Source organism: Scyliorhinus canicula, chromosome 4 (genome assembly GCF_902713615.1).
Source record: "Scyliorhinus canicula chromosome 4, sScyCan1.1, whole genome shotgun sequence".
NCBI lineage: Eukaryota > Metazoa > Chordata > Chondrichthyes > Carcharhiniformes > Scyliorhinidae > Scyliorhinus > Scyliorhinus canicula.
The window spans coordinates 25,852,588-25,879,095 of record NC_052149.1 but is presented as its reverse complement, the minus strand read 5'-3'; the positions used below and the strand labels follow the sequence as shown (position 1 = coordinate 25,879,095).

Sequence of the window (26,508 nt, the reverse complement as noted above, 5' to 3'; positions counted from 1 at the left end):
GATCCCCATTCTTTTTAACCACTAGTTTTTTTCTTCAAGTCTGCTTTGTGATATGTCAGTTCATAGATCATTGAATTTACAGTGCAGAAGGAGGCCATTTGGCCAATCGGGTCTGCACCGGCCCTTGGAAAGAGCACCATGCCACCACCATATCCTCATAACCCAGTAACACCACCTAACCTTCTGGACACTAAGGGCCAATTTAGCATGGCCAATCCACCTAACCTGCACTTCTTTGGACTGAGGGAGGAAACCGGAGCACCTGAAGGAAACCCACGCAGACATGGTGAGAAAGTGCAGACTCCGCACAGACAGTCATCTGAGGCCGGAATTGAACCTGGGACCTTGGAGCTGTGATGCAACAGTGCTAACCACTGTGCCACTGCGCCGCCCCATAGAAGCGAGAGTTCATCTGGGATTGGAATCTGGACCTCTTGCAAGCTCACCATTATAACACCCAAAGAGAGAATCATACCCCCAGACCAACAAACCACTGGTTCGTTATCACTGACGCTCCCCAAGGCAGCTCAGAAGTAATCAGTTGTAACTGAAGGTCACTTGGCAATGTTGTAGAGATGGGATGAGAGTTTGTAACATCACCTTCTGAGAATCAATGAGTTGGTCTTCTCAGCTCTGAAGAGAATGCACTATTTTTCCAACTACTCTTCAGTATTGTCCGCACCCGTCTGGTCACGGGGATGTGTGTCCATTTTTATTAATGTGTGAATTTGATTCATCCTTGTGGACAGGCAGGGTGTTTACTGGTTTGCAGTCAGATGGGGGGCGGGGGGCGGGGGGAAACTGGTTGAAACGTATGAGGCAGAAGAGCAGCTTTTGACATCCTGATCACATATGCCATCAGACTAGAAGCTTTTCTGGGATCAAGATTTCGAAGCAGATGTCGAACCAAACTTTGCTGATTTGCAAATTACCACTTAGCAGGGAATCTAATTGCAAAAGCCTCCTAGTTCAGTTAAAATAACATGAACAGCACATTGCATTGCCACCATTCTTACACCATGGCTTTGCATATACAGGAAAGACAGCAGGCTAATTAACACAGACTTCTGAGAGATCTCTAAGCCAAGGGTTACTGACCGGGAGCAATTGGAACTGTGGGTTATCAGGATACATTGATTATACAACAACAAAACAGAGTTGGACCTCTGTGACAAATTAAAAACATTAAGGTGAGTGCGGCACTGTCCATTCTCGTTCATTCACAATTCATATCAAGGTCACTGTGGCCTTGGGGATGGCTACGTTTGTGGAATCTTCCAACCCTTCCAGAGGCAGGCACTGCAGAGATTAATCAGACATCAAAGTCCCAGTGTGAGTTCAAAATATCAGAAGCTTTTGTTGTTAAGCCGATATAAATGACCTGCTTCTCCAGGAAGATCTCAGTCGTGCCAATTTGAAACATGCAATTCTCCGGGAAAAAAGTGCTCAAATACTCGGAGGAGCATTCATTGCAGACATATTTGACCCTCACAATTAGAAGATTTTCAGGAATTGGATACACATCAATTCCAGGATGATGTCATTGTGCAGTACAATCAGCTAACGTTTAAAATTAACGGTTGTGGCTCACACTTGCTGACTCATTCCACTCGGCCTAAAGAGGAGACGACAGAGCATTAGTTTCTGGACAAGCTACTTTCCCTTTGATGACCGGTGCTGGTACCTACAGGGGTTTTCTCGTTTCAGAAGAATCCTCCTCAAAGGGAACAGGGGAAATGACCACTCCTCCACATGCGCCACCAGCAAAATCATTTTCTAAATTCTGTTCTCTGCATCTGTTCTGCGATGTGGCCTTTGCCAGGCTGTCGGTCCTTTATCTTTGCAGAGCTGCAAATTAAAGTAAATTAGATTTCCAAAATGCATTTTAATGCACGGTATAAACCATTCTAACAAGTCCCTGTGGTGAGTGCTGATGAGCTATTTATGCTACTGTTCTCAGGACTATCACCACAAGAAAGGTTTATGGCATGACTGCACATGTTCTTTAGCAATTATATTTTTCCTTGCCGAGAATTTTGTTGGCTCAAAATTAGTGACTTTTTCACTAATAATCCCGGAATAGAAAAGTCAGCTAAATTTTGGAAATGTAGCCGCAGGACTTTTACCTTGGACAGTTGGACTTATTAATGACACAGTTTTTAAAGGACTGGGTGTGACTGCAAGTTAATGGGCTAAGGTAAAAATATTAATGGTTTTAAAGATTTGACTGCACAGCTCCCTGTTTCTATTGTGCGATTTCTAGGCTAACTTATTTTTGCCATGAAGTTCATGGCAGCGTTGATGAACTGACGAGCACAGCCTTAGCCAGACAGCTCAGTGAAAAGAAATGGGGACATCTGCAGAAAGCGGTATTAAGCCGTGAGCTGGCAAAAGATTTATACCAGTAGACTTAGAGCCCACGACAGATGGAACTGGATAAACTTCATTTGGAGTTGTGCATTTACAGCTCAAGCCCACTTCGATGGAGGATAGACGGATGGATGAGCTGGAAGTAATATAGTTGCCATAGGTTGTGCATTCAATATTGTATGAACTGTTTCACAAATCCAACACTTGATTACATTTCTGGAGTACTGCACTGAAAGTAAAGCCTCCGTGTGTCTCAGATAGCTCTCCTCCCTCTTTAAGGTAAACAAGCATCCAAATTATGCAAAATGAACTGGCTTTGTCAGTCTAATTCTCCTTCCCGTACCTTTCCCACTGCCTTTGAACTACCAAATCCTTTTTGTCATTTTGCTGAGTTTGTCAAACGCCCCCTTTTCAACACTTGTGATGCTTATTCTCGTTTCCTCTGAGCTATTTCTCTCCTTGTGCCTGTTTGCACACCTTTCCTTTCTCTCTTCGTCATTGCCCCTCCATCTCACCTTTCTTTTTTAAAATAAATTTAGAATACCCGATTCATTTTTTTCCAATTAAGGGGCAATTTAGCGTGACCAATCCACCTAGCCTGCACATCTTTGGGTTGTGGGGGTGAAACCCGCGCAAACACGGGGAGAATGTGCAAACTCCACACGGATAGTGACCCAGAGCCGGGATCGAACCTGGGACCTCGACGCCGTGAGGCAGCAGGGCTAACCCACTGCGCCACCGTGCTGCCCATCTCACCTTTCTTAAACAACTCACCAGTTGCAACCTTCAAAGAAACACACCAAACGCCCACGTTCCATGGAATCTCGACGAACCACATCGGCAATGTGTTGCAAGCAATCTCACTTCAATAAAAAACATATTTTTTTTTAAATTGTGAGAAAAACAGAAACGGTTATTTGCATTTATATTCACAGCTGAACCCATATTCCATTGAGTAGAATCCATAGAATCTATGGGGCAGCACGGTAGCATGGTGGTTAGCATAAATGCTTCACAGCTCCAGGGTCCCAGGTTCGATTCCCGGCTGGGTCACTGTCTGTGCGGAGTCTGCACATCCTCCCCGTGTGTGCGTGGGTTTCCTCCGGGTGCTCCGGTTTCCTCCCACAGTCCAAAGATGTGCGGGTTAGGTGGATTGGCCATGCTAAATTGCCCTTAGTGTCCTAAAAAAAAAAAAATAAGGTTAATGGGGGTGTTGGGTTACTGGTATAGGTATACATGGGCTTGAGTAGGGTGATCATTGCTCGGCACAACATTGAGGGCCGAAGGGCCTGTTCTGTACTGTTCTAATTCTAATTCTAATCCCTACAGTGCAGAAGGAGGCCATTCGGCCCATTGAGTCTGCACCCACCCACTGAAAGGGCACTCTAGCTGGGCCCATTCCCAGGTAAACACACAATGAATACAAATTGTGAAGCATGGAACATTTATAAATTATGACCCACTCAGTCGTTTGTTTTCCATAATCCACTATATCGCAAGCTTTATATGAATTGACCACAGACCATGAGAAAATTGTAATTGGAAAGTTCAGTTGATTGGTTCAAAATTAGCGACGATTACTTCTTATGGGGCATTCATACTCCACAAATCTACACTGGATGCAAGGTTGAAACTGCTTCTTCCAACATTAAAACTGGAGTGTACATGGAGTGTGAGGCCTGACTCATTCCAAAATGAAATGGGAGTAAGACATTTGAGGCGCAATTTTCCCCAAAAATTGACAAAGTGTCAGGTTCCGATTGAAAACCGGCCTGTCTCTCCCCAGAGAAACTGAGCCAGGTTTACACCACGTCTTCTGTCAGAAACAAGCAGGGGGGCATGTTTTGCGCCATCGTTCTTGAGGGGCGGGGCTTAAAGATGCTGGTAAGCCTGGCTCCACAGAGAACATAGAACATAGAACAGTACAGCACAGAACAGGCCCTTCGGCCCTCGATGTTGTGCCGAGCAATGATCACCCTACTCAAACCCACGTATCCACCCTATACCCGTAACCCAACAACCCCCCCCTTAACCTTACTTTTTAGGACACTACAGGCAATTTAGCATGGCCAATCCACCTAACCCGCACATCTTTGGACTGTGGGAGGAAACCGGAGCACCCGGAGGAAACCCACGCACACACGGGGAGGGCGTGCAGACTCCGCACAGACAGTGACCCAGCCAGGAATCGAACCTGGGACCCTGGAGCTGTGAAGCATTGATGCTAACCACCATGCTACCGTGCTGCCCCGAGATTAAGGCGTCATTTTTAAAGGATGCCCCGATGTCAAATTGAAGTGAAAGACACCACTACCCTATCATCAGCGGCATCAGTGAATCAGAGCCTCCACACACCTGTGCAGGCATCTCCCCCCCTCACCCCTGCAATGCAAGCAACCCCCCCCCCCCCCTCCTCACTATCATCATCCCCCCTGTCCCCCGATAGTGGGGGCTTGGCACTGCCGGGATGCCAGTGGGTGTCCCTCACCACCCAGGAGCTATATTTAGTTCCAAACCACCGGCATGACCACCATGACTGATTCCCGTTTTTTGAACTCATTAGGGATTCCCGCTGGGGAACATACGGCGAACCTGGAAGCAACAACGTAGAGCCATTTCTGAACATGTAAATACATTTAAATGCATGGCAACCAGGTTCATGCCTCGCTGGGGGTGAACCTTGACTACGTCAGTAGGGAGGGCCCGGGAACATTGTGTTCTGGGTTCTTGCTGGCGGAAATCCCCCCTATGGCCCTCTCGCAGCTATAAAGGGATTCACAGGGTGGGAAAATCGCCCCTCCTCCCTTATTTCCGTGACAGTATCGACCTAGGTTCAGCCTATCATCATACTATAACTGCAACATCCATGTAACCTACACCTGCTTCAAACCTAAGCTACAGTTGTAATGTGAGTGGTTTGATAAGACCCACTTGATAACATTCACCTCATCATTCAGCTCTGTGTCAAAATTGCTGGAATTTGTACAATTGTGACAATGCAAGGTTCGCATCAACCTGTGTGAGAGCATAAAACCTTAACTAAGTAGGGCCAGTGCAATTTTATCAATTGGTTGGTCAATCTAAATAGCAAGGAATTTGACCAGCACTTGTTAAAATAAATTCCACTGTTCCCTGCTGTACATAGCATTTCAAGCATTTTTGTAACATTCTTGACTGGTGATGTTTAGAGTTAATATCGTGTTTAATAAGGTCCATTTTACTACAATGCTGACTCAGACCCCAACAGTTGCTAGGATACTGGACAGAATTCCCAATATTTAATTTATTTGTAAGATTGTGGGGCAGCACAGTAGCACAATGGTTAGCACAGTTGCTTCACAGCACCAGGGACGCAGGTTCGATTCCCGGCTTGGTTTCCTCTGGGTGCTGGTTCCCTTCCACAAGTCCTGAAAGACATGCTTGTTAGGTAAATTGGATATTCTGAATTCTCCCTCAGTGTACCCGAACAGGTGCCGGAGTGTGGCGACTAGGGGCTTTTCACAGTAACTGGATTGCAGTGTTAATGGAAGGCCACTTGTGACACTAATAAAGATTATAAAAGATTATAGAAAGGATATTTCGCTCCAGGAGTTATTCCACAAACACATAGGGATATGGTATTTTCAAACAATACTAACACAGTATTGCTAACTTTAACATCATAAAGAAAATAGCTTACAGTTATCAGTTAAACAATGCTTAACAATAACAATGAAACACTAACTCCTAACTGCTATATTTTATCTCCACTTAAGTAAAACCCAACTCTGGTCACAATCCACTTTTAAATATAGTTAGCAGACTCAGGAGTACTTTTTGTAAAGAGGTGTCTTGGATAAACCACTTTGAGAAAGAGAGATCCTTCAGGAACCAGCTGCAGATTCTTACCCGTGTCTAAATATTGTTTAACCTGCCAGCCTTTTCAGAAACTGCTGTTCTGTTGACAGGCAAAACCTTTTTAATTAAACTGCTTTGATAGAAACTGCTAGTCTGTTCACAGACAGATCAAAATTGAACCACAAAATCCAACACCTGGCTCCTCCTATTAACTACATCATCTTACTATAGCTAAATACAATGTTGTTAATTATCTACTCCTGGGGGAACCTTCTTTATATAAACAAAATTCCATTAGCCCTAACTTTTACAATGCTTTAACTGCACCTCTTGCAGCCACACAGCTTAGCTGAATGCAAACCAGGATTTTTAAAAACACTATTGCAGCAGTCAACACACACTAACCCAGGTTTCAATCCTTACTCATCTGAAATTCCTACATTCATCACACTATGTAATGCAAAACTGAAAACCAACAACAATACATGACATGAGTAGTACAACATTAATACATGCTATTTAAATGCACTTGTTCATGGACAAAAGAGAAAATACTGGAAAATCTCAGCAGGTCTGTCAGCATCTGTAGGGAGAGAAAAGAGCTAACGTTTCGAGTCAAAGCTTTGACAAAGAGTAATCGGACTCGAAACGTTAGCTCTTTTCTCTCTCCAGATGCTGCCACACCTGCTGAGATTTTCCAGCATTTTCTCTTTTGTTTCAGATTCCAGCATCCGCAGTAATTTGCTTTTGTTCATGGACAAGGCTGATTGTCTCATAGGAATGTTGTTCAAGTTTCAAGAATAAAATCACAAGCATCAACATAGGAACACACTAATTCTGTAAGGATCCAATGCTTCCAGGGTTATGCTTAGAATTAGATCTCAGCCTGTTGTGACACGGGAAAAAAAACATGGGGATGGATTCTCCGTTTGGGAGACAAAGGATGGGATTCTCTGATTCCCTGCTGGGTCGGAGAATCGCTGGGGGGTGGCGTGAATCCCGTCCCCGCCGGCTGCCGAATTCTCCGGCGCCGGAGATCTGGCGGGGGGGGGGGGGGGGGAAATCGCGCCGTGCCGGTCAGGGGCCATTGGCAGCACCCCCCCTCCCCCACCCCCCCGGTGATTCTCCAGCCCGCGATGGGCCGAGTGGCCGTCCATTTTTGGCCAGTTCCATCGGAGTAAATTACAACAGGTTCTTACCAGCGGGACCTGGCTCTGCGGGCAGCCTCCGGGGTCCTCGGGGGGAAGTGGCCCCGGCTGGTGTCCCCATGGTGGCCTGGCTCATGATTGGGGTACACTGATCTGCGGGGGGCCTGTGCCGTGGGGGCACTGTATTCCTCCACGTCGGCCGCTGTAACAGTCTGCGATGGCCGACGTGGAGATGAACCTCCCTGCACATGCAACTTGCGCCAGCCGGCGGAGGCCCTTTGGCGCCAGTTGGCGTGGCACCAAGCCCCTTCTGCACCGGCCGGCGCGGCGCAAACCACTCCGGGGACGGCCCAGCCCCTGAAGGTGTGGAGGATTCCGCATTTTTCGGGCGGCCTGTGCCGGAGTGGTTCACGCCACTCCTTTGCGCCGGTGTTGCCAACCCGCCGGCTTTCGCAGAATCCCGCCCAAGGTCTCCACGCTGGCGTGAAAACAGTGGTATTTTATGCAAGGAAAACTGACGCAAAACGGCCACCAATTCCCTGCCCCGGGGGGTGGGATGCTAGAAGCCAGTCCCGGAGAATTGCCGGGTCCGTGGCCGTGCATGCACACAGCAGCGGCCTGCAGCAGCTGCGCTGTGCTTCATGGCGGATGCAGCCCGTGGACCTGTACCGCAAAAATTGTCCTCCCCTTCGGTCGGCTCGTGCACCCCAGATTGCCCCCCCCCCCCCCCCCCCAAAGTGCCCCTAGCCCCGAATAGTGCCCTCCTGCCCACGGATCGGCCCTCCCCCTTACTGTGATGGTGCTCGACTGAGTTTGCAGCCATCACGTTGAGGTCCCGACGGGCGAGACCACGCGCGTCCCATGCCGTCAGAAACTCGGTCGGTCGGGGAGAATGGCCCGAGGCCGTGGATACGGCGTGCGGTGTACTGCTAGAGTACGCTGGTTTTCAAGGGGTGGGGAATCGTGAAAATGATTTCGGCATCGGGGTTCGGAGAATCCAGCCCATGCTCTGCAGGTAGATAAAATGATACAGCGCGGTGCAGAATTAATTTTAAAACACTCTGAAACCATAAAGAGAGAATCGTAATGGCCAAAGAATTCTAGCCATTTGTTGTTTTTATTGAACAAACATTTTGAGAATGTGAGAGCTTAGTAACAGCCAAATAAATTGATTACTGCTCAATAGTAAATATAATCCACCGATTGGAGTGCTTACCGATAAAGTGTACGTTTTTTTTGAAAGGTACAAAGGAGCTCGCCCTAATTATTTGGAAGAGCGTGCTGAATTGTGTAACAATACATCTTTTTATATGCATGGATTTGAGAGCCTCTATCCAGAGTCACCTGGTGTTCTTTGATACTTTCACAGCTGCTTTGTTGGGTGGAGATCTGACACATGTAGATTTGCTTTTCAAGTTTCCACATTTATCTTAAATGCCTGTTCAAAATGCCATCCTCTCTTGATAATTGCAGTCTACTCGTGTGTATTACTCTGCAAGGAATGTGCCGTCTTTTCTCAATTCATACACAAATGTGAATAATGTCATCTAACTATTGCATGGCATTTACAGCATGGAAACATTCTGCTTAACAAATCCATGCTAGATTCAGCTATGTTTGAAGCAGCTGGTTGTTGTAATGCTGTCTGATATTATGACTCCTTTCTGGTTGCTCACTGAAGGAAAGTCAATGCTAAAACGGAATGCAGAAAAGTCCTGACAAAGTTTTGTTCTTCAGCTAGAGTTTTTTAATTGCTCGGGCACTTCCACTTAATGACCTGTGCACATGAATTCCTAAGTCCTTCTCCTCCACTTTCTTACTTTCTCACCATCAGAAAAATATTCAAATTTTATCTTGGTTGGATCCAGAATAGATGAACCTACACTTAACCCTCATTGAACTCCACGCCTGCCATTGCTTTTCACACTAATTTAGTCTGCCTCTGTCCTTTTGTAACTTTCTGTACCTTACTACACAGCTTACAGTGCCTCCTCACGTTGGCCTGAATTTTCCCTCCCAGGTCTATACAGAATTGGGAAATGGGGGAAAAGTGCCCCGGATGGTCAGTTTCATTTTATTGGGGGATGGGTGTTTACAGGAGTCCCGCCCACCGTCTCTGGAAACAGTTCAGAGGCAGCACAGGGGCTATCACATGCAGAGATGGGATGGAAGAAAGGCCCATCACAGAACTCCTACATTTTTTCTCAGTTGCAAATAAAACCAAAAAGCAGCCCTCTGTCCCTAAATGCCTCACACTCTCACCCCGCCCATGCCCTATTGATGCCAACCAATGCCACCTTATTCACCCACCTCTCCATGCAAATTTATTCCTGTCTACTAAACCTTCATGTCCCCTGAAGCCCTCCGAGCCAATCTAAGCCCCTTCACCCATCCTTATGACTTTCATATTCTCCATGCCATTCTATGCTCCTCCATTCAAACCCCATAGGCCCTCATATCCTCCATGCCAGCCTGTGCCCCCCCCCACCTACCCGTTACCCCTCATATGCACCATGTCAATCTCTGAGTCCCTGCCAACCCGCTATGTCCCCTCATGTCCTTAATGCCAACCTATATCCCTATAACCTGTGCACTGACACTCAGTTGGATTCTGTCAGGGATGCTCAGCTCCTTTACAACAATGGTTCAAACATCCGTTTGAACAAAAGGGATGACCTCCAGAGATGAGATGAGAGTGACTGCCCTTGACATCAAGGCAGCATTTGACCAAGTGTGGCATCAAGGATCCCTAGCAATACTGGAATTAATGGAAATCAGGGGGAAAGATCTCCACTGGATGGAGTCAAATGAAAAATGAAATGAAAATTGCTTATTTTCACAAGTAGGCTTCAAATGAAGTTACTGTGGAAAGCCCCTAGTCGCCACATTCCGGCACCTGTTCAGGGAGGCTGGTCCGGGAATACATTTGTGATTATTGGAGGTCAGTCATCTCAGTCCCAGGCCATCACTGCTGGAATTCCTCAGGGTAGTGTCCAAGGCCAAACCATCATCAGTTGCTTCCTCATGACCTTCCCTCCATCAAATGTCAAAAGTGGGATGTTCGCTGATGACTGCACAATGTTTAGTATAGTATCATTCATGTCTCCACAGATACTGAAGCAGTCCATGTCCAAATGCAGCAAGGCCTGCACAACATCTAGACTTGGGTTGTCAAGTGGCAAGTAACATTTGTGCCACACAAATGCCAGGCAATGACCATCTCTAACAAGAGAATCTAACCATAGCCTTTTGACATTCAATGGCATTGCCAAAGCTGAATCCTCCAATATCAAAATCCTGAGGGTTTCCATTGACCAGAAACGAAACTGGACTAGCCATATCTGTGGCTGCAAGAGCAGGTCAGAGGCTGGGCATTCTGTGAATAGTGACTCCGCAAAACCTGTCCACCATCTACAAGGTACAAGTCAGCAGTGTGATGGAATATTCTCCACTCGCCTGGATCAGTGCAGCTCCAACAACACTCAAGAAACCTGACACCATCCAGGACAAAACAGCCTTCTTGACTGGTACCCCATCCCCAAATATTCACTCCCTCCACCACTGGCGCACAGTGGTGGCAGTGTGAAACATCTACAAGATGCACTGCAATGACTCACCAAGGCCCCTTAGACTGCACCTGCCAAACCCATGACTGCTCTCATCTCGAAGGTCAAGGAATGCAGATACTTGGGAACACCATCCACCTGGAAGTCCCCTTCCAAGCCACACACCATCCTGGCTTGGAAATATCTTGCCATTCCTTCACTGTCACTGAGTAAAATCCATTGTACCTTCACCATAATGGCTACAGCGGTTCAAGAAGGCAGCTCACCACCATCTTCGCAAGGTCAGTTAGGGATGGGCAATAAATGCTGGCGTAGTCAGCGACACCCACATCCCTGGAAATAATTTTTTAAAACTCGTCTGGATAACATAGGAGATGCATTGAATGCTGATGGTGTGGTGAACTGTGCCAACAGAGGGGTTGAGAAAGATGAGAAAGGACAGTCACATAGCATGTCAATTGTGGGTTGATTGAGGACATTTCTGCGGCAGAGCTGGTGAGCAGATTGCCCACATTCAAACACAGCATTCTGAAAAATAGGCAAAAGGCTGGAGGTGCCAAAATATTCAAATACTTCAGAGAAGAATGATAAGGTGGAGATAGGAAACTAGTTTTCAAGATTAGATAATGGCGTTTTTATTTGATGATGTTTCTGATAATGACAGATTTGAAAAGCCGGGGCCAGTACATGCTAGCGCAAACAATTAGCAGCTGGGCCGGAGAGTAGGAATTGGGAGATCCTCAGTTTAATGGGAGCAAGGAATGGATCTCCTTAATTGGTTGAGCCCAGAGGCAGATGGAAGAAAAACTGGAAGAAATATGGGAGTTCAAAGTTCGGGCGGGGGATGGGGTTTGTTTTAGGAGAAGATTTAGGAGGAGGGCAGCATGTAGCACAGTGGTTATCACAGTTGCTTCACAGCTCCAGGGTCCTAGGTTCGATTTCCTGCTTGGGTCACTGTCTGTGCGGAGTCTGCACATTCTCCCCCTGTCTGCGTGGGTTTCCTCCGGGTACTCCGGTTTCCTCCCACAGTCCAAAGATGTGCAGGTTAGGTGGATTGGCTATGCTAAATTGCCCTTCATGTCCAAAAAGGTTAAGTGGGGTTACAGGGATGGGGTGGATGTGTGGGCTTGGGTAGGGTGCTCTTTTCAAGATCCGGTGCAGACTCGATGGGCCAAATGGCCTCCTTCAGCACTGTAAATTCTATGAAGATTGTTTTGATGAGCAAGGAGCAAAGAACGATTATCTCAATCTTAGACTGGGTTATCTCTGATCATTGATGCATCTAGACTCACATCTCCCTTCCTCCTTACGACCCCATTTCCAGCCTTTGACCACCCATTGGCCAGCAGGCCCGAGTTGGCGCATGCGCGGGAGTGCCAGCGTGTGCTGGCGTCATCCCAGCGCATGCGCAGGGAGGTTCATCTCCGTGCCAGCCATGGCGGACCATTACACCAGCTGGCATGGAGGGAAAGAGTGCCCTCACGGCACAGGCCCGCCCGTGGATCGGTAGGCCCCGATCGCGGGCCAGGTCACTGTGGGGCCCCCCATCCGGGGCCAGATCCCCCTGCGCTCCCCGAAGGACTCCTCAGGCCGCCTGCAGAGCCAGGTCCTGCCAGTAAGGGCCTGGTGTATGCAGAAAACAGGTGGCCACTTGGCCCATCGCGGGCCGGAGAATCACCGGGGGGGGGGGCACTGCCAACGGCCTCCGACTGGCGCGGCGCGGTTCCCACTCCTGCCGAAAAACCGGCGCCGGAGAATCCAGCAGCGGGGCGGGATTCACGCCGCCCCCCGGTGATTCTCCGGCCCAGCGGCGTGGCGTCGGAGAATCCCGTCCACTATTCCCGCTCGTGAAAGGATCAAGAACGAGATGGCCGAGATTTAAAGTGATTTGCAAATGAAGCAACCTTTTTACATAACAGATGGCTTGGGCCTGGAACACACTGCCTGGAAGTGTGGTGGAGGCAGGTTCAATCGAGGCATTCAAAAGGGCATCAGATGATTGCTTGAGTGGAAACAATGTGGAAGGGGCAAAGGAAAGGTAGGGGATTGGCACTTATTCACAATGCTCATTTGGAGAGCCATAGAGGTCATAGAGCCATAGAGGTTTACAGCATGGAAACAGGCCCTTCGGCCCAACCTGTCCATGCCGCCCAGTTTCTATCACTAAGCTAGTCCCAATTGCCCGCATTTGGCCCATATCCCTCTATACCCCCGCTGCCCATGTAACTAAATGCTTTTTAAAAGACAAAATCATACCTGCCATTACTACTGCCTCTGGCAGCTCGTTCCAGACACTCACCACCCTGTGTGAAAAAATTGCCTTCTGGACCCTTATGTATCTCTCTCCTCTCACCTTAAACCTATGCCCTCTCGTTTTAGACTCCCTACCTTTGGGAAAAAATGTTGACTATCGAAGCAACCTTTTTACATAACAGATGGTTTGGGTCTGGAACACACTGCCTGGAAGTGTGGTGGAGGCAGGTTCAATCGAGGCGATGGGCCAAGTGGCCACCTGTTTTCTGCAAGACACCTTATCGATGCCCCTCATTATTTTATAGACCTCTATAAGATCACCCCTAAGCCTCCTACGCTCCAGGGAAAAAAGTCCCAGCCTATCCAGCCTTTCCTTATAACTCAGTGCAGACACGATGGGCCGAATGGTCTCCTTCTGCGCCGTAATGATTCTGTGACTCTGCGAATTGCATTGTCACCTTTGTCCACCAAAGGAGTCTAAAAATGAAAGGTGAGATAGCATCACGCTGCGAGAATTGTAGGATAGTGTGCTGAAGACTCGGGTGGCTGATTGAATCTTTCTAAATCTTTTCAGTCAGTAAACCCTTTCTGTCCCTCTCTTCAATTGGCAATTTGTCTTTAAGTTAAAACATATGTTGAATTGAATTGATCATTCCACTGGGGTGAAAAGTGAGATTTCATTTACGTGTTTGGAAGTCGGTTTTCCAAAACATATCAAGGATTCCTCGTTCCTACTATGTATAAAAAGCACAGCAAAGGATGTCTTCAAATTCATTCACTGCCAACTGTAGCGTAGCAGAATGCCAGCAAAGCATGATTTATAAAGCATATTAGTACCGAGTATATATCATGTGAAAAACAAATATTGGTCTAAGGTAATTAAGATCAAAAAAGCTCAATAGATTGTTAATTAACCCTCAAGTCACTCTTAATTAACCTTCAAGTCAGAAGGTAAGACATTAAAGATTTTAACATGAGGTGCTATTTCACTAAATCACAGTCAGCTCAGGATCCTTAAGGGAAATTTTAAAAAACATCAAAAATCAAAGGATCAAAAACTAAAATCGTTTTGTTCACTTCAACTGTTATTTTATGAAAACCGAGGAATAATAATTATTTTTTTTACAAATTGAATAGGAAACAAGATTGAAAATTGCCAGAAACATAAAATAATTAGAAATCCAGGAGCCTCCATGAGCCAAGTAAGTTAATAGACTTTGCTCCACAGACCCTGGCTGAGTTTTTAAAAAGTCTGCACATATTCTTGCCGTGCGCTTAAACCGGCTAGTCCACAGAAAGCTGAAATAGCTTCAGGTTATGTTTGCTAACTGGAGTTTATGGCAGGCAGCCCTTTGTTTAAAATCTGTTATCTACAGTGGAGATTTATACCTTCTTGTTTATATGAAAGGGCCAGATAAAATGTATTTATTGCAAAAGTGAAAAGTGAAAGGATGCCGTGAGATTTACATTTTAATGGTCACTGCTGTGTGAACTTTACTCTGTCGTTGTGCTCAGGGTCAAAACACATATCTTACACACTCACTTCGCCTCCCTGCATCCTCTTTTTCAAATAAAGACCCCCTTGCTTCTTCTTCTTCGCTGTGACTCAATGCTTTCCAAGTCAACAAAGCCACGGAAATCTTGCATGTCCCACAGTGTTTCCTTCCTCCACAAAGCCCACATTTGGCGGAAACACTGCCCTCACTTCACTTCTTAACCAATCTCACCTTCCATCCTGTGGTTTTCTGTGTTGGTGGTATCCTGCACTTCATTAAGACTTCCATCTTCCCCTCACTTGCTTCACAAGAATATCACACACATCTTCAGCGACGTTGAATCACACATTTCCAAAATGAAAATAAATTGTTCATTATTACTAAATGATTTCCCTGGAGCTTGTTTAGTATCATGATCTCCAGCGTCTATTCACCTATTTTTGCTTCTCTCCTGCGATGCGGGAGTAATTGATTATTTAAAAATGTAGCGTTCTTCAAAATGACTGAATAAACCTCACTGGCACTGCAGGGTTATGAGCACATTAGACGATACAGGTGCACGTGTGAAATACAATTCCCCAATTTAGCATTTTGTCAACAGTGGAAATAATGACCATTAGTGTTAATGAGGATGGTTCTATTGAAAGAAATAAAACAAAGCTTGATAAACTGCTGGGCCAATTTACAAAGCAATGTACAGTTTTCTCAAACAGCTGGTTTATTCCAAGGGTCTGGGTACACAGGCTCTGCATGAAATGTGTGTTTTAAAAAATAATAATAATGGGTAAATCTAAGTAAATCAAACAAAATTGATTAATCGTGGGCCAGGGCTGTGTAGAGACTCTTTGGTGCCTTTGCCTACACGGGAAGTGTAGCTGTACCGTAGTTAATGGCCGGAATTCTCCAGCCATCGGAATTCTCTGTGCGCGATTCTCCGCACTCACGACGGGGCGGAGAATAGCGGGCGGCGCAAATTTTTACGGCGACGCTGGTCCGACGCCCTCCCGCTATTCTCCCCCCCCCCCCCACGCTCGCCCCCCGACACGAATCGCTGCTCGCCGTTTTTTTACGGCGAGCTGCGATTCTCCCCTGGCCGATGGGCCGATTTCGAAGGCCTTTACGGCCGTTTTCACAAATTTTAATACACCTGCTATACAAGTTTGTGAAAACGACGGCAAAGTACCGTTCTGCACAACCATGCCACCGATTGGCACGGCCGCACCATGGTCGTGCCAAGGGTGGCATGGGCCCGCGATCGGTGGGCACCGATTGTGGGCAGCGGGTTCGATTCCCGTGCACTCTTTCTCCCTTTCTGCCGCCCCGCAGGATAAGTCCGCAGGGCGGCTGAGGGGCATTACGGACCGCGCATGCGCATGTCTGACGCATATGCGCGGATGACGTCATCCGCGCATGCGCGGGTTGGAGTCGTCCAATCCGCGCATGCGCGGCTGACATCATCATATGCGTCAGCCGTCGCTAACTTTGGCGCGCGGGCTTAGCGAAATTCGTTAAGCCCGCGATGCCGGAGTTCACGGGGCCGCGATGCTAGCCCCGACCGGGGAGCAGAATTGGGTCCCGGGAGGGGGCGCGGAGGCTGCCGTGAAACGGCCGTTTTCGTGGCAGCCTTCACGAATCTCCGCCTTTGCGGAGAATCGCGCTCCTTGTTCCTGCTGGCAGAGGACCCCCATCCGCGTGTTTCCCAGCGGTTTGGTGTGGCTTCAATGGGGAATGCCATTGACAAGCAGCGGGAGTAGAGAATCCCGCTGCCAGCGAATGGCACGCCACTAAGATCCACAGCGCTGGGCACCCAACCCAATGTTTAACATCTAAATAGATAGTCCACATTATCAGTGGCTGGCAAGGTAGCACAGTGGTTAGCACTGTTGCTTTACAACGCTAGGGACCCGGGTTCGATTCCCGGCTTGGGTCACTGTCTGTGCGGAGTCTGCATGTTCTCCCCTCCATGTTTGCGTGGGTTTCCTCCAGGTGCTCCGGTTTCCTCTCATAAGTCCCGAAAGATGTACTTGTTAGATGAATTGGACATCCTGACTTCTCCCTTATGTGTATGACAAGATATCAGAAGTGTTGTCCTTCCGGACAAGTTAGCTATCCTAAACCCCATTCGATTACTTATTACTGCTATGTCCTAAAATTACATGTTTAATGGTTAATAATGATTACTCAGTCCTATAACTCATCTCAATCTTCAATAAAATAACTTAAGTAAAACTACTCTAGTGGCATGCTAACTATTCAGTTTTAAGAGGTATCATTTCTGAATCTTTAGTGTACCTGAATAGGACTGTGGCGGCTAGGGGCTTTTCACATTAACTTCATTGCAGTGTTAATGTAAGCTTACTTGTGACAATAGATTATTAATATGAGATCATATGACATATGATATAGAGCTGACTGAGAGATGGTTCTGGGTGACGTATCCTGCTAAACCTTGCCGTGGTTGCGACCTCCCTCCCCACTCTCTTTCCCCACTTCCCTCCCTAATCCACCCTCTCACTGATCCTCCCACTCCCTGACTCATCCTCTTGTTGCTTCCGACTCCTGGACCTGTAGCCGGAGTGTCTATATTGTGGAAGCGTGGGTCCCAATGGGGCAGAAGTATCGAGCTCGGGCTTCTACAATTCATATTGTTTTTTAAATGTGGCTTCTCGCTGCTCTTTTTCCAAGCTCTCATTCATAGGGAACGTTTAGGAGAGGGAGCAGTGAGTGGGAGAATTTAAAATAAAAAGGCCCATCGGAGGTCCATTCTCTGGGGAGCAGAGAGGGGAGTTGTACCCTGGATGTACCCTGGAATATGTGCCGGGAAACCCTTTGGTGGTCGCCACGCAGTGACTGAATGGGAATTGCCCAGGATGCTCCAATGTCTGATGGGTCATTACTGAGCACTTGGAAGCATCTGATAATCTAACTTAGAGACTCGTCCATCCCCTCAGGGATTCCTACCTCCACCTGATGTACTGCTGCACGTGTGTGGTGCGCACCAGATAGTGCCCCAGGAGCCTCTTCACTATAATGTCAACCGAGGTGAGTGGCTCTGGGATGGTGCAGGGTATTGGAGACAGCTGTGATGGGAAGTCGGTGTCGTCCCCGGTTCTCCGGAGTGTCGCGGACTGCCGTTTGGGGGCTCTCGTCGCTGTCCGGTCCCGCCTCATCACTGGATGTGTCCTGGGGTTGTGGCCGGGGGTGGGGGAGCACCAGAAGGGCCCGCCCCCATCGCCAGGTGATCCTGCCAGACACAAGACATGGTGCATGAAAATGAAAATCGCTTATTGTCACAAGTAGGCTTCAAATGAAGTTACTCTGAAAAGCCCCTAGTCGCCACATTCCAGCGCCTGTTCGGGGAGGCTGGTACGGGAATTGAACCGTGCTGCTGGCCTGCCTTGGTCTGCTTTCAAAGCCAGCGATTTAGCCCTGTGCTAAACCAGCCCCTCGCATGGTTGGATAGCGGGTGGGGTTGGTGGAGGGGTGATGTGGAGGTGGTGGGAGCAGGGGTAGGGTGTTGGAGGGGCGGTGTGGAGGTGATGGGGTTCTAGGATGGGGGGCGGTGGGTGGTAAGGTGTTGGGGTAGGGTGGTGTGGAGGTGGTGGGGTTCTGAGGTGGGGCGGTAAAGGGGTGGTGTGAAGGTGGCGGTGTGAAGGTGGTGGATTTCTGGGGTGAGGGGCAGTGGGTGGTGTGGGGGTGGTGCCATGCATGCAATAGGGACACCCCAACTCAGCGTGGCTCACATGATTGCCCAATGCCAACCTCTGCCTCGGTGACGGCCTGCTGTCTGGGTTCACTGACCAGGTCCACCGCCCGCATTGAGAGGCCGTGGGTCGGGCGGTCCCCTCCAGTCTGCTCCCTCTCTCTGTGGTTGTCTGCCGCCTTCTCCTGGGGGGAGGGGTAGAGGGGGGGAGAGAGGGGCTGGGGAAATGCACAGTGTGCCGCAGCCGGATGCGGTCAGCACAGGGGGTGGGCAGCTAATGGCCTGTGTGCGCAGAGACCCCGGCCATGGCAGCCAGTATGGATGTTGGAATGTGGTGCAGGGTGGAGTGTGAACAGACTGCCGGAGGGTGGGGTTCGGTCGCCCTCTGGGTGGGGGGATACGGGTTTGTGGGACGGGCGTTGGTGCCGGGGCATGGTGATGCTTGCTCACCCTGGACAACCTGAGGAGACCGTGCAGCGTTTTACAGCACTACTGTCTGAACCGGGTGGTATGGACCATGGCGCTCACGGCCTCTGCCGCCTGAACCCAGGCCCATGTATAGCAAGTGGCAGCCTCCTTCCCACCCCGGTGAACAGGGTGTCCAGCAGAGTTTCGAGCTCTGCATAGGCGAAATGGGGTGCCGTTCTCAGGGGTGTCATCTTCCTGGCTGGAATGAGTGTGTGTGGGGAGTGGAGTGTTTACCTGCAGCTGCAGCTTGTCAGCCTCTCGAGTGTCAAACCAAACTCCGGTGAATCGGACGGTGCCATGCATTGGAATTGCACTAGTTGGGGGGCGCCGGTGCTAGCCCATTAACAGATCCTGAATTGCTCCGGATCGACACCGTTTTCAAGGTCATAGAACACCACCAATGCAATCCTGGCATCAGCACTTCGGGCTGGATTCTCCGATTTTGGGGCCATGTCCATGGCGTCTTACGTGGGAAAAATCGGCGAGGCCCCAGCACCGATCCTCCGACTGGTGAGGGGTTGTGAGCCACACCACGTTAAAAAGCACGGCCTTCCCGATATAAATGCCTGGAGAATTGCCAGGTCCTTGGTGGCGCATTCGCACGGTGACGACCTGCACCGATCGTGCCATACAACATAGAGCCGGCCGCATGTGGACCCGACCTGCCAGATCGTGCCACCTGGACACCGCGTCGCCACACCTAGGTGACCCCCCCACCAGTCCCCCCCAGCCCTCGCGGAAGCCCCTCCCCCCGGCCAGAAGCACGGCTCCCGCCCGACTGTGGCGGCACTGGACATAGTCCACAGCCGCCACGCGGGGTTCCTGACAGCAGAGACGACACGTCCCCCCGCACCCGTCGGGAACTCGGCCCATCGGGGACGGAGCACCGGGGGAGGGTCTTTAGGTAACGCCCTGAGGCCCTCCCAAAGGCATGCGGCCTGCTCCTCGACGATGCTGTTTTGGAGGGGGCGGGGCATCCAAAAACAGCTGCCGCCCCGGATTCGGTTGTAAAAACAGATTCTGCCCCCCGATCGCGTTTCGCGATTTCAGTGTCGGCAAGCGGAGAATCCCACCTATTGTCTCTGAAATGGAGAATTCCGCCAAATGTACATCACCATCTGTTGGACCAGGGAGAGAGAGAAAAGCAGCACTAAACTAAAGAATTTACCACTTTCTTTAAGTTTCTTTAATTTAGGGATGGTCGGGGTAATGGATTACAGATGCACACATGAATGTGTTGCAGCACACCTGTCAAACAATTCATTGCTCACTATTCACCACACAACAATAAAACTCTCCCAGATTGGCAACAAATGAAGTGCCAGCGGTTGATACAAGTTTGATCATGGGCCTTGTGTCTATCATTACATTCCTATCACTGCTGCCAAAAGTTTCAACTGATAATGTCAAAATAAAAACGTGACTTTTTTTTCAATTTCTTCACAACTTTTATTATGACAACTTTTTAAAATAAATTTTCAAACGTATCGGGTGCTGTTAAAAGCAATTCCAAAGGTGTTTAAATCCAAAACATGCCGTAATACTATATACTTTAATACACTTGCATGCTTTTATCATTCAACATCTTCAGAGAAGTTTCCATTATTATTATCTCTGTACTTCAAATTTAGCACAGCTTACACCCAGATGATCCACAAATTAATTTTATTTTTCCACCTTGTTCATGTCAGATTAATTGATTGGCTCTTTCAAACAGCCAGCTCCGATTTGATGGCCCAAGTGCCTTTTTTCTGTGCTGCAAGATTCCATGGGGATTAACTTTTCACTTCAAGTCCTGGTGTAGCAAATTTGTCTGTGACCCATGCTATGAACTGCTCTAGGTGACATGTACCATAAGGTTTCTACAGACTGTGTATTGCTAGAAAATATCCTCTACGATGATTCATTGTATACTGGTCCAGTCCCATATTGCTTTTCCAAATCCATCTTCCCAAGGAGTAACATTAACAATATGTTGGATACGAATGGTTTATCTTATGAAATTCAAGTACAGAGTAATATCTTTTCAAGTATTCTCATTATTCAGAGCCAAATTAATCTGAGTACCGGTTGCTAATTTATTCGTGCCATTCTCCTATTTTCACAGAATCATCACGGTGCAGCTGGAGGCCATTTGGCCCATTGTGTCTGCACCGGCTCGCCAAACCGACATCATTGAAAAAATATTTTCACAATTAAGGGGCAATTTAGCCTGGCCAATCCACCTACCCTGCACATCTTTTGGGTTGTGGGGGTGAGACCCACGCAGACACGGGAAGAATGTGCAAACTCCACACGGCCGGGATCGAACCCGAGTCCTCGGCGCTGTGAGGCATCAGTGCTAACCACTGCGCCACCGCCAAACAAACATCATGACTTTGTGCCATTCTCTTGCCTTTTCCCTGTAACCCTGCCCATTGTTTTTAATCGATTTAGATAAATTTGATTGAACCTGCTTCCACCGTGCTTCCAGGTATTCCAGACTCGAACCACTTGCTGTGTGAAAACGATTTTGCTCACATCACGGTTACTTAGAACATAGAACATAGAACAGTACAACACAGAACAGGCCCTTCAGCCCTCAATGTTGTGCCGAGCCATGATCACCCTACTCAAACCCACGTATCCACCCTATACCCGTAACCCAACAACCCCCCCCTTAACCTTACTTTAATTAGGACACTACGGGCAATTTAGCATGGCCAATCCACCTAACCCGCACATCTTTGGACTGTGGGAGGAAACCGGAGCACCCGGAGGAAACCCACGCACACAGGGGGAGGACGTGCAGACTCCACACAGACAGTGACCCAGCCGGGAATCGAACCTGGGACCCTGGAGCTGTGAAGCATTTATGCTAACCACCATGCCACCGTACTGCCCCAAATCTTTTGCAAATCACTTTTAATCTGTGGCCTCTCATTCTCGATCCTTTTACAAGTGGGAACAGTTTCTCTCCGTCTACTCTATCCACCTCCCCCATGAGTTTGAACATCTCTATCAAATCTCCTCTTAGCCTTCTTCTTTCCAAGGAGAATAGTCCTAATCTCTCCAATCTATCCTCATAAGCAAAGGGCGGGATTCTCCCCTACCCAGCGGGGCGGGCCATTCCATCGCCGAGGAGGGGCGTGAACCACTCTGGTATTGGGCCGCCCAGAAGGTGCAGAATCCACCCTGGCGCTGTGAAGCAACATTGCTAACCACTGTGCTACCGTGCCACCCGATGCCCCTCTGTCCCTCTCATGGAGGTAAGCAATGTATACACATCCAGCTCTAACAGAAGATTGTCAAAGCTAAGCTTTTCTATTGCAGCAATCAAAAGAGCTGGTAAAGATAACTTAGAGTCATAGAGCTCCACAGGACAGAAAAGACCCATCGCGTCTGCGCCGGTCAAAAACAACCACCTAACTATTCTAATCCCATTTTCCAGCACCTGCCCATAGCCTTGTAGGCCATGGCATCTCAATGGCAGATCTAAATACATCTTAAAGGTTATGAGGGTCTCTGCCTCCACCACCCTATCAGGCAGTGAGTTCCAGACTCCCACAACCCTCTGGGTGAAAAAGGTTTCCCCACATCACCTCTAAACCTCTTCTCCCTTAAATCTATGCCCCCGGTTGATCCCTCTACCAAGGGGAAAAGTTTCTTCCTGCCTACTCTAAGCCCCTCATCATTTTATACTTCTCAATCATATCCCCCCCCCCGCAGTCTCCTCTGCTCCAATGAAAATAACCCCAGCCTATCTAGTTTCTCTTCATAACTAAAACTCTCCAGCCCAGACAACATCCCGGTAAATCTCCTCTGCACCCTTTCCAGTGCTATCACATCCTTCCTATAATGTGGAGTCCAGTACTGCACACAATGGGCGGCATTCTCCCCTACCCGGCGTGACGGAGGGTGCCGGCGTAGGGGAGTAGCGCCAACCACTCAGGGGTCAGCCCCGTGCCGGAGCGGTTTGCACCAGAAGACTGGCACAAAAAACGGTGCCCCCGGCAGCGGGACTGGCCGAAAGGCTTTCACCGGTCGGCGCATGCGCCGGCAGTGACGTCAGCGGCAGCTGGCCGGTGACGTCACTGCCGGCGCATGCGCGATGTGGGGTTCTCTTCCGCTTCCGCCATGGCGAAGGCAGTGGCGGCCACGGAAGAATATAGTGCACCCAGGGCACTGGCCCGGAGTCTGAGCGGGGGGCCCCGATCGCGGGCCAGGCCACCGTGGGGGCACCCCCCCGGGGTTCGATCGCCCCCGCCCCCCCAGGACCCGGGGGCCCGCTCGCGCCGCTGATCCCACCGTTCCAGAGGTGGTTCAAACCACGGCGGTGGGAGAGGCCTCCCAGCGGAGGGACTTCGGCCCATCCAGGCTGGAGAATCGCTGCAGGGGCCTCTCCGATCGGAGTGGCGAGATTCCTGCCCCCGCCATTTCCCGGGTGGCGGAGAATCTCTGCCACGGCGGGGGCGGGATTTTAGGCGGCCCCAGGCGATTCTCCGTTGTGGCCTACCAAATGTTTTGTACAGTTCCAGCATAACCACCCTGCTCTTAAACTCTGTGCCTTGGCTAATAAAGGCAAGTATACCATATGCTTTCTTAACCATTGTATCTTCCTGCCGAGCTACCTGTACATGCATACCAAGGTCCCTGATCCTCAGTGCTTCCCAGGGTTCTGCTATTTATCATGTATTCCCTTGCCTTGTTTGTCCTGCCCAACTGCATCACCTCACACTTATCCGGATTGAATTCCATTTTCCACTGATCAGCCCATCTGACCAACCTATCTATATCCTCCTGTAATCGAAGGCTATCCACCTCACCCCACCAATTTGCATATCATCCGCGAACATACTGATCAACCTGCCTATATTCATATCTAAATCATTTATATAAACCACAGACAGCAACACTGATCCCTGCAGGACCCCACTGGACACAGGCATCCATTCAGAAAAACAACCCTCGATCAACACCCTCTGCTTCCTGCCACCCAGCCAATTCGGATCCAATTTTCCAAATTTCCTTGGGCTCTTGCCTTCACTATCAGGGTCCTTATAAAAGGCCTCATTGATGTCCAAGTCGACTATATCAAGTGCATTACCCTCATCTACACACCTGGTCGCCTCTTTGAAAAACTCAATCAAGTTGGTCAGATATGACCTCCCCTTAACAAATCCATGTTGACTGTTCTTGATTAATCTCTGCCTCACCAAATGCAGGTATACTTCAGTCTCTCGGAATTGCTGCCAATCGTTTCCCCACCATTGAGGTCAGACTCCTGGTTCATCTCTTTCTCCCTTCTTGAATAATGGTTATCCTCCAATTAAGCAGGACCAGACTTAAGCAGAACCAGTTGAACAATTATGGATTTATCACTTGCAGTCCTCCATAGGTCTTCCACATATTTTTCCACCTGCTGCTTCACTGAGAGTGGAAAATAATGTCCCAACACAGAGATATGAGGCGTGATTCTCCGCACTCACGCCTGTTCGGAGAATAGTGGGCCGCGCATATTTTCACGGCGACGCCGGTCCGACGCCCTCCCGCTATTCTCCGAACCCCGCACAAACTACACGTCGGCATTCCCGGCAAAGGCCTCGAAAGCCCCCCCCGACACGACCAGAATCGCAACTTATTGGCCCCCCGCTATTCTCCGGCCCGGATGGGCCGAAGTCCCGACGTCATCACGCACTGTTTTCACGCCGGCCAACACACCTGCTTTTCAAGTTCGTCAACCGGTCGCGCTGGCTGACGAGAGCTTCGAGTAGGTGAACGCACCGCTCAGCGCACCGCTCAGCGCACTGCTGGAGTCTGGCCACAACGGGGAAGGCATCCCCGAGAACGGGAGGGGAGTCCAGAGCGGGGGGGAGTGGGGGAGACGGAGGGGGTAGTGGGGGAGACTGAGGGGGGGAGTGGGGGGGAGTGGGGGAGACTGAGGGGGGGGGAGTGTGGGAGACGGAGGGGGGGAGTGGGGGAGACTGAGGGGGGGGAGTGGGGGAGACTGAGGGGGGGAGTGGGGGAGATGGAGGGGGGGAGTGGGGGAGATGGAGGGGGAGTGGGGGAGATAGAGGGGGGAGTGGGGGGACTGAGGGGGGAGTGGGGAAGACTGAGGGGGGGAGTGGGGGAGATGGAGGGGGGGAGTGGGGGAGATGGAGGGGGAGTGGGGGAGATAGAGGGGGGAGTGGGGGGGACTGAGGGGGGAGTGGGGAAGACTGAGGGGGGGAGTGGGGGAGACTGAGGGGGGAGTGTGGGAGACGGAGGGGGGAGTGGGGGAGACTGAGGGGGAAGGGGGGAGACTGAGGGGGAGTGGGGGAGACTGAGGGGGAGTGGGGGAGACTGAGGGGGGAGTGGGGGAGACAGAGGGGGGAGTGGGGGAGACGGAGGGGGGAGTGGGAGTGGGGGGGGTAGGGAGAGAGTGAGCGAGTGACCCGTCCAACCCCAGTTACAAATGTCTGCCACCATGCCATGGCGTGCCGGTCATGAGGACACGGCCGCTGGTTGCCCTGTGGCTTACGGACACAGGCCACTGACGCACCGGTGAAGAGGACGTAGTTAACTGCCCGTTGGATGCAGAAAGTGACCAGGGATTAGGCTGCCCGCGTGTCAGCAGCGCGTCCAGGCCACCGGGACACACAGGTATCCCGTGGCAGGCGGCTGCCGAGGTGTCGACTAACCTCCGTCTAACATGTCCCGTTTCTCTGCCCCCCACCACCCTTCTGTAGGTTAGCACAATGTCTGTGAACTGAACGGCTATGTTCTGCGCAGTGGTTGGGGCCGCTGCACTGCATTTGGCGATGCAGCAGCATCCACAGCCACAACCCGCAGTGGATGCAGGGCCAGCTGCAGCAGCAGAGGGAAGGGCCGAGGAGTTGCCCGTCGTCGAGCAGCATGGGGGGGGGGGGGGAGGAGGGGGAGGAGGAGAGAGTGAGGGTGCAGCCACAGCGCCAGAGGCGACGACCAAGGCCGAGGGTGTACCGTGTCCGGGTCTCTTTCCTAACAATGACGGACATCACCTGCAGGAGGAGACTCCGGCTGAGTAGGTGGACGGTGATACATATCTGTCACCTTGTGGCGCACCTCGCCCCACGTGGAACGGGGGGAGGACACCCGATCCCGGTTGCCATCAAGGTGACGGTCGCTCTTAACTTCTATGCGACCGGCTCCTTCCAGTCTCCGAGCGGGGACGTCTCCGGGATCTCCCAGTCATCAGTGCACAGGTGCATCCGGGATGTGACCGACGCCCTCTATGCCATCGCGGACCGCTACATCACCTTTCCCGAGGACCGAGCAACTCAAGACTCACGAGCTCGTGGATTTGCCAGCGTGGCCGGGATACCGATGGTGCAGGGGGCAATCGATTGTGTTCACGTCCCCATGCGCCTGCCTGCAGGGGACAGGGAGGTGTTCACAAACAGGAGGGGGACATACTCCATGAATATCCAGGTGGTATGCGACCCCCACATGACGTTCATGAACGTCTGTGTAAGGTTCCCAGGGAGTGTGCATGACTCCTACATACTGGCGCAGTCGTACATCCCTGCGCTATTTGAGGGACGTCTCCCCCGGCTGAGGGGCTGGTTGCTAGGCGACAGGGGTTATCCGCTGAGGTATTGGCTGATGACGCCTATACGGAGGCCTCAGACCAATGCGGAAACCCGATACAACGAGGCCCATGCAGCAAC

General features: G+C 50.0%; 1 long non-coding RNA gene across 1 annotated transcript in view; it reads right to left on the bottom strand.

Moving 5' to 3' along the window:
• Window positions 1-278: 278 nt before the first annotated feature.
• The window catches only part of LOC119964136, a 32,248-nt gene continuing 6,018 nt past the window's right edge, over window positions 279-26,508 (bottom strand). Inside the window, exons 2-3 of the long non-coding RNA XR_005460257.1 lie at window positions 3,145-3,233; window positions 279-1,848 (exon numbers count right to left, since the gene is read on the bottom strand). This is a non-coding gene — a long non-coding RNA (uncharacterized LOC119964136). The remainder of the gene's footprint in view (window positions 1,849-3,144; window positions 3,234-26,508) is intronic.